Raw genomic sequence first — 7,871 nt, 5'->3', positions numbered from 1 at the left:
TTCAAGTCAAAGCTTTTTCTTCACGCCAGTCTAGCTGCAGAAGAGCACCTGTATAAACAACCCGTGCTCTTCCCACTATCACTTTCAATAAACAAACTCAAAAGCCTTGAGGTATAAGTCAAATGTTCAAAGAGAAAAGACAAAAACAATGTTTCCAGACCTCCAGCCTCTAAATGGCAGTGTTACTTCTTTTCCTCTGCTTTTACATCCCCCTTTGTATTCCAAACTTAAGGAGAAAAGTTCTTATAAGAAAAACAATCCGATCAAGCATTGAAAAAAAAATCTTAATCCATAAATATGAAAAAAAAAAAGAAAAATAGAAGAAGAAAAATTAACCAACCCAATTTAAAAAGTAGGAAACATTTGTAAAAATTCCATCCATAAAAAGAATTTTTTAAAGAAAGATAACACATTAAGTTTAATTCTGGCTTAATCTCTTCTGTCTCTCTTCTGTCTTCAATTTTAATTTAACTTTTAGGGGTTTTGTGTTATCTCTTCTCTAATAATAAAATTTATCTCACCAATTTGACACACTTTCTCTCCCAGTTTCCTTCTGTTCTGGAACTGTCCCAACTTCAGCAGCTTCAATGGCTGCTTCTCTGTCACCGGAAAAAAGAGCTTCTCCTGGATCAATCGGGGACTTTGCGATGTCCCTGAGATCAGCAGGATATTCCCTTCTCTCTCATTGTATCTACGGGATAGTTTAGGTCCAAAAGGACCGTCCAGCGGCAGAGATATCAAAGGCAATCTTGGAGCACCAAGATCACATGTCATACCGTCATGACGTCAGCCCTGCCCTCCCAATTTATATATTCTGTAATGTATTGTATTCCCATTTCCATCTTTTGATAATAAAGGGCTGCATATGTCGGATTGGGATTGGACGAGGTGATGGATTGATGGGTGCAGGGGATGGGTTTGGACTTTTGATTTACTGAAGGAAAGCCTGGAAATCTCAGATTCGGGTTTTCCCAGGTGTGCCTGTATACTACTATAATAAATGGGAGCTTTGAGAAAATGCCTCTCTTGGAGTTGGGGTTTTCAGGAACTCTGACATAAGGCTCAGTTCCTGGTAGTTTCATCCTTGATTAGAGTGAGGGGTGGGGGTGGTTTGCAGGACTTTGCCAAAGAAGATTACAGATCAAAATGGACTTGCTGATGCCCACAAAATTCACTGCTGTTTGCTTAACTACACAAATTAAGGAGCAGTAAAGCATGCTAGATTTTAAACTTTTGAGCCTATCATTAGAATCTGTCATCTCTTGTTCAATGATGTTTGTTATGTGCAGTGTACAATGGCAGGATTTGTACAACCTAAACCTTCATCTCTGATTAATGAAAAGCGATTGCTCTGTTTATGCAACATTTTGAAACTCTACAATTTTAGTTTTATTGGGTTATATTGTATGAACCTGCTTACACATAGCATTTTTTCTGTGTAACAGTGCAAAGTGTATTTGTCCCAAAATATGTAGGACTGGATTATAACATTCTAATTTTAGATCTAGTAGGATTATTGAAGAAAAAGGATATTAAAAAAATAGTGTTCATGTAAAAGCTCTGTATTCTAGGTATTCTGGGTATTGAAAACATTGGTTGGCCTGTGTTGTGCTCACCATCATATTAACCTTACCACAATCGCACTTCAGATTATATAGTTCACATCCAAACTGCCCTGAAATATGTTCTACTAGATGAAACCAATACCTATGGAGAGTCCCAATCGTCTAGGTCAGAGGTGTCAAACTCATGACATCGTGACTTTCCCCCCTTGGCTAAACTGGGGATGGCCGTGGCCAGTGTGTGATGCATCTGGCCTGTGGGTCACGAGTTTGACACCCTTGATCTAGATCATGGTTGTCCCGAATGTGCTCTTAAAAGGCAACTAGACTTTCTTCATCTTTTCTTTCTGTTGAAAACATTTCGCTTCTCATCCAAGAAGCAAAGTTTTCAGAGGCAAAAAAAATGTCCAGTCAGTTTGTACAACATAAAGGTAAAGGTTTCCCCTATCCAGTTGTGTCTGACTCTGAGGGACAATGCTCATCTCTGATTCCTAGCTGAGGGATCCAGTATTGTCCAAAGATGCTTCCGTGGTCATGTGGCCAGCATAACTTTTACCAAGGAGCACAGAACGCTGTTACCTTCTCACCAAAGTGGTACCTCTTTATGTACTCAAATTTGCATGCTTTCAAATTGCTAAGTTGGCAGGAGCTGGAGCAGGAACAGAAGCTCACTCCATCCTGCAGTACTTGGGTCTCAAACTGCCAACCTTCTGGTCAACAATCCCAGCATGTTAAGCCCACTAGCTATGTTGGGACTATTCATTAAACCACAAATGAACCCACCACAGTTTAAGCCTACCATATAGTGGATCCTTCCTGGCTTAATTTGTGTTTGTTCCCTGATAAAGCAGGCCAAACCATCTAGGTTTGTTACTGCATTGCCCCAGACTAAGCAAAGGGATATTAATGGTATTTCCCAAAAGACTCTGTGAAGATTCATTTCAGGGATTTGATTAAGAGGCGATTCAGTAAAAGCTCTCCACTGCCTTGACTTGAACCTGATCAAACTAATACAATTGGATGTGCTTAAATTGATCTGATTTAGAAAGTCTAATCAATTGACTCTGATTTACCTCTGCAGACTGAAGCATTCTATCCAATCAACTTGATCTTCCCAGCTGTTTTGCATTCCCATGAAAGGAGAGACTTTGGGGGATTATTGTGTTGTGTGTTCTGAGTTTGTAGGACTGCAGAAGGTCCTGAGATAGATGAGAAACAATCAAAGAATGACTCAACACCACATTTACTAGATCAGTGTTTTCTGCACCAAGTGTTGAAATGGGTGAGCAGCAGAAAATGGAAGAGCAGCTCCCCATCGCGCACGCACGCACCAGGAAACTGAGCTTCCAGGTTCTGGTGTCTTTATGTGCACCAGGAAACTGGTCTTCCAGTTTCTGGCATGCAAGCGTACGTAAAGACCAGCTGGCCAGCGCGCATATGCACACCAGGAACCAGAAGCTCAGCTTCCCTGCGTGTGCATGTGCACCAGGGAGCTGCTCTTCTGGTTTCTGGCGCTCCCGCGGAGACCAGCTGGCTGGAACCTGGGCGATGCCTGGAGAGATGGCTCATGTGTGCCATAGGTTCACCATCATGGTACTAGATGTCCTTGGGGAAAGTATACAAATACATATACTCACAGGGCTACCAGCAGATGGAAGAACCTGGGGTGGCTTGTCACCTTGTCTTTAATTACCACTGAGTCTGTATTAAACACAAAATTATTCTCACTTGCTAAATATGGAAATGACAACCTGGTTCCCTAGAGACGGCATTGGCAGTTTCATCTCTCTGTCTGCATGGGAGCTGGACAATTCTGGAACTTGAAGTCCACACACCTTAAAGTTGTTGAGGTTGAGAAACACTAACTGGCTCCAAATTGATTGAAAAGTCTCTAAAGCATGGCTGGTTGTGGAATTCTGGGAATTGAAGTCCACAAATCTTAAAGTTGCCAAGATTTGGTATCCCTCCTCTAAACACGAACTTTTAGTAGTCCAGCCTCACCTATCCTCTGGGGTGAGGAGGCTGCAAGCCTGTCACTCATCCAGGTGTGCTCTATTCAATATGCTGTAGTGGAAATATATAAAGAAATATGTTGCAACATTCCTTAGTTGATTTTCTAAGAAGGGTCCTGCGATTTGAAGTTAAAACAGGCTCCCTGATGTAGTTCATAATTTTGGGGAGTTTAATGGCCATCAGCCTTTGCCAAAGGATTGGAAAAGTTGCAGTCTAAATTGATTGGAGAGCACTTGCTTAAAAGCCTGGCCATTGGTTATGATAAACCATGGGTAGTTGAAGAAACCATGAATGTTTGATTAATACAATGCCCATGTGCCCTTAGTTACCAAGTCCAATAGCTGGAATCCTTTTCCTCCCTCCCTTCCTATCTCCTGGATAAGGCGATTCTGGCCATTGTTAATCCACAACCAGCCAAACCATACTTTGCATGAACCCGAACCTAGGACTAAACCCCAATCAAGCCCGGGAGCGCATCTGCTTCCGATTCAGCCCACGACCAATTCTGGGGCCTCGGGAGATGCGCCATCCCAGCTGAGCTGAGTTGGGGCGCTTGATGAAGGCGAGGAGCAAAGGTCCGCCCCAGCTGCGCGCCTTCTGCTGGTAAACGGGGCAAGTCGGCGCCTCCAGCAGGCTACCTGCGCGAGAACGGGGCAGATCCTTTACGGAGCGATACGTGCAGGATCCAAGTTTCTGCTCGGCACGCTGGTCAAGCTGGGGATCGGCGGGAACGTCCTGGGCAGAGCAGGTGAAATTCTCGGGGCGCAGCATTTGGCTAGATCTTTCCGGCCCAGGTTGGCTGTGGCATTCGCGACTCCTTCAACTGCTGCGCGTTCCCGCAGAAGCTCCGGAATCTGGGCCAGGATTAGACCATGGAAGGGCTAAGGCTGAAACACTCCGACGGCCGAGTGGAAACGGCGACGTCGAACCTCCATGGAGAATTCCGTAAGTCGAGGGGAAAGCTGGGCTGTTGCGGATAGACTCTCAGAAGGGAGTTGGGAGGGACCTTGGAGGTCTTCTAGTCCAATCCCCTGTTCAAGGAGGAGACCCTATATCATTCAAGACAACTGGCAGCCCAGTCTTTTCTTAAAAGCCTCCAGAGATGGAGCCCCCACAACTTCTGGAGGGAAGCTGCTCCATTGATTAATTGTTCTTATTGTCAGGGGATTTCTCCTTAGTTCTAGGTTGTTTCTCTCCTTGAGTAGTTTCCACCTGTTGCTTCTTGTCTTCCCCTCAGGTGCTTTGGATTCTTTTCTGCTCTATCCCCATTAGACAAGGTTTGTAGAGAGGCCCAAACATCACAGGTGGTATCTTAGCCAAGCTTCTTTTTCTCAGCAAGGGCCAAGAGAGGCTGGTCCCTTAAAGCTTACAGATCCCAAACTTTAGGACAGAGTCAAAGCGACTATTGTTTGTGGTTGGGCACAGCAAGCTAATTCAAAAACCAACTTTATGGGCTGGAGGTACATGACATCCTGGGCTTTCTGATTTGTGGGTCAGCAAACCTACCACCCAGCCAGCTTTGAATTGTGTAAGGAAAGAGGAACACCTTGCCTGTGAAAGCTTATTTTAATTTTCCCCAGCCGGGGCTTAAAGTGGGCACAGCCCAGAGTAAGTTTTAGGAGAAAGTTACACTGGTAGGTCCAGCTATCTAATTAAATAATCGGCTAAACATCTAGGTGTATGGTTCGTATTTGATTTGATTCCATCTCAGTTTAACATTACTAAGTTTGAGAACTCCTGGCATGTGTGTTAAAAACAATCAGTCAAGGTCACGGGCCTTATTGTGGCTTAATATGGTATGTGATCACAGCCAGTCTGGTTTGCTAAGTGTAATTTATGGGTTTAGTGTGTCATGTGAACTCAGCCAAACCAATTTGCCTGACTGAGGTCATCTAGGGTGCTAAACTATAGCACACATAGCTGGCCATGATTGTTTGTGCATGTAGTCATCTAGTTATTTCCACAATTGAGCCCCAAATTTATGTTGCTGAGGGAAACATTTGTTAAGTGAATTTTGCCCCATTTTATGGCTTTTGTTGCCACAGATGTTCAGTGAGTCACTGCAGTTGTTAAATCAGCAATCCAGTTGCTAAGTGACTGTGGCTTCCCCACTGCTTGTCAGAAGGTTGCAAGAGCTGATCACGTGACCCCATGACATTGCAACTGTCATAAATATGAACAGGTTGCCAAGCGGCTGAATTTTCAGCATGTGACCATGGGAATGCTACAATGGCTACAAGTGTGAAAAACAGTCGTTATTTTTTTCAGTGCTGTCGTAACTTTGCAGTCACTAAATGAATTGTAAGATGAAGACTAGGAGTGCACAAACCTGGAAAATGGTTTAATTTGGAAATCAGTTTAAATGTGGGAATATAGTTGGCATGAATGAGAGTGCTAATTACTATAGAGTAATGAATGGATTTGGAACAAGTCTTTTGAAACCTAAGAGAGGAAGAAGAGAAGTGGATTTTGTTATGCGTGAGGAGAAAATAAGGATTTCAGTGTAGGGGGCATAAATGTACAGGAGAACCATGAATGGTGCAAGCAATCACATTTTTCTTTTCCTCTTTCAGAAATCTCCAATGCCTCCTGGTTTTACATCGCTGTGATTATGCTTTGCTTCCTTGGTCTGACTATCTGCTTTTCCTGTAAGAAATTTCGGCATCGGCTGCTAGGCCTGGACGAACAGACCAATGAATCGGAGAGAGAAGCCGTGTCTGAGATGAGCAATTCGAATGAACTTCCTGAAGACGTTGAGCCACCTCTCTCCCCTTGCCTCACTGTTGGTCTCCGGTCTACCCACAGGCAGACTTGCATCGATAGGAACTTGGATATTGAGATGACTGAACTTCCTCAGGTTCCCACTAATCCTCCACCAACCCCAGAATCAGATTTTTTGGATTAACTCAGGGTTTCTCAACCTTAGCAACTTTAAGATATTTGGACTTCAACACCCAGAATTCCTCAGCCAATCCTGCTTACTAGGGAGTTCTGGGAGTTGAAATCCATACGTCTTAAAGTTCCCAAGATTGAGAAACACTAGTCTAAATAATGAATGGTATTTTAAAATGGATTTGGGGATCTTGGTAAAGCTGTGACAGATGACTCTTAAATAGGCATGATCTTACCTTATAGACCAAGGAAAATGAATCCTGGATAATCATAATTGTGCTTATCTTTAATATTTGTTAGGTGGGCTAATTTTTTTAAGGTACTATTTTTCCATTTGGCCAGTTGTATCCTTCATTTGGGGAGAGGAAGTGAAGAAAAACTGCACTACAAGGACCACAAGCCATGTCTAAAATGACTGAATTCTTGGATCAAGATTAACCAGTCACTAACTAGCTCATCTTGAGCTTGATGGGGGCTGTATCCAACATCTGCAGAGGCTGCGATCTTGAAGAAGGATGCGACTGTGCAAAAGTGGCTCTCCTTTTTCAGTTTCATCTATCTCTTCCCTTGGCATTGAGTAGGAATCTTTTTAGTTTAGAACTCATCAGATGTGTTACATTTCAACTCCAAAATTCCTGAGACAGCAAGGCCAACATATCTGAAGGGCATCTTTTCTGCTTGAGGTGGTTTGCTCCTACATTTGTGGTGGAGTGTATCCCGTGTGCCTTAAATACTGATTGCATCATTATAATAGTTGATGTGTGAAAAATGTAAGGAGACTATCATCCCTCTCTTCTCTATAGTTTACCTGAATTGGACCATTATTTTTATGTTCTACGGCCTCGGTACACAACAATTATCTACTACACTTCACTTCTGGCACCTTATGATTGATGACGATAGAAATCTCCTTTGAAAGAACACTTACATGCTGAGAAGATTCCTCTATTTGTGGAAAATGCTAATTGTATACTTAGTTCTGGATCTGTAGTTATAGATACAAGGCAAGGGAACTCTTGTCAAATTATTGTGGAGTTAATGCTGTGTGTGACACTTTGTCCAATGTATTACTGTATTACTAATAAACGTTGCTATAGAATTTTGATTCTAGCCTCTTGAAATGGTATGATCAACTTCTCCTTGGGGGTTCCTTTGTATTCTTTTCTGACTAAAGGCTGCAGCTGCTTCTTATCATTTAGACATTGTCTGTTGTGATAGTCCCCTTCCTCTATCACATTGATAAAAGTTTATACTAAGGTGTAAAACTCACAAAAACTCAGTCCTGAGTTAAGAAAGGAAATGAACCTCCCCCAAGGTCCTTTGTCCTAATCTAGCATAGTATCAGAGACTTTGTTCCTGTTCCTGCATGGTGTAATTGTGTAAACCACAATCCATTCCACCACA

General features: G+C 42.8%; 1 long non-coding RNA gene across 1 annotated transcript; it reads left to right on the top strand.

The window, feature by feature from the left end:
- The first annotated feature begins 3,726 nt into the window (after window positions 1-3,726).
- LOC309397911 lies at window positions 3,727-6,615 on the top strand. The gene is made up of 2 exons (XR_014176327.1): window positions 3,727-4,520; window positions 6,149-6,615. It is a non-coding gene; the product is annotated as an uncharacterized lncRNA (long non-coding RNA).
- Window positions 6,616-7,871: the final 1,256 nt, after the last annotated feature.

The sequence above is a fragment of the Natrix helvetica genome (assembly GCF_964273705.1).
Source record: "Natrix helvetica genome assembly, chromosome: 11".
Classification (NCBI taxonomy): Eukaryota; Metazoa; Chordata; class Lepidosauria; order Squamata; family Natricidae; genus Natrix; species Natrix helvetica.
This window is presented reverse-complemented; position numbering and strand designations above follow the sequence as displayed.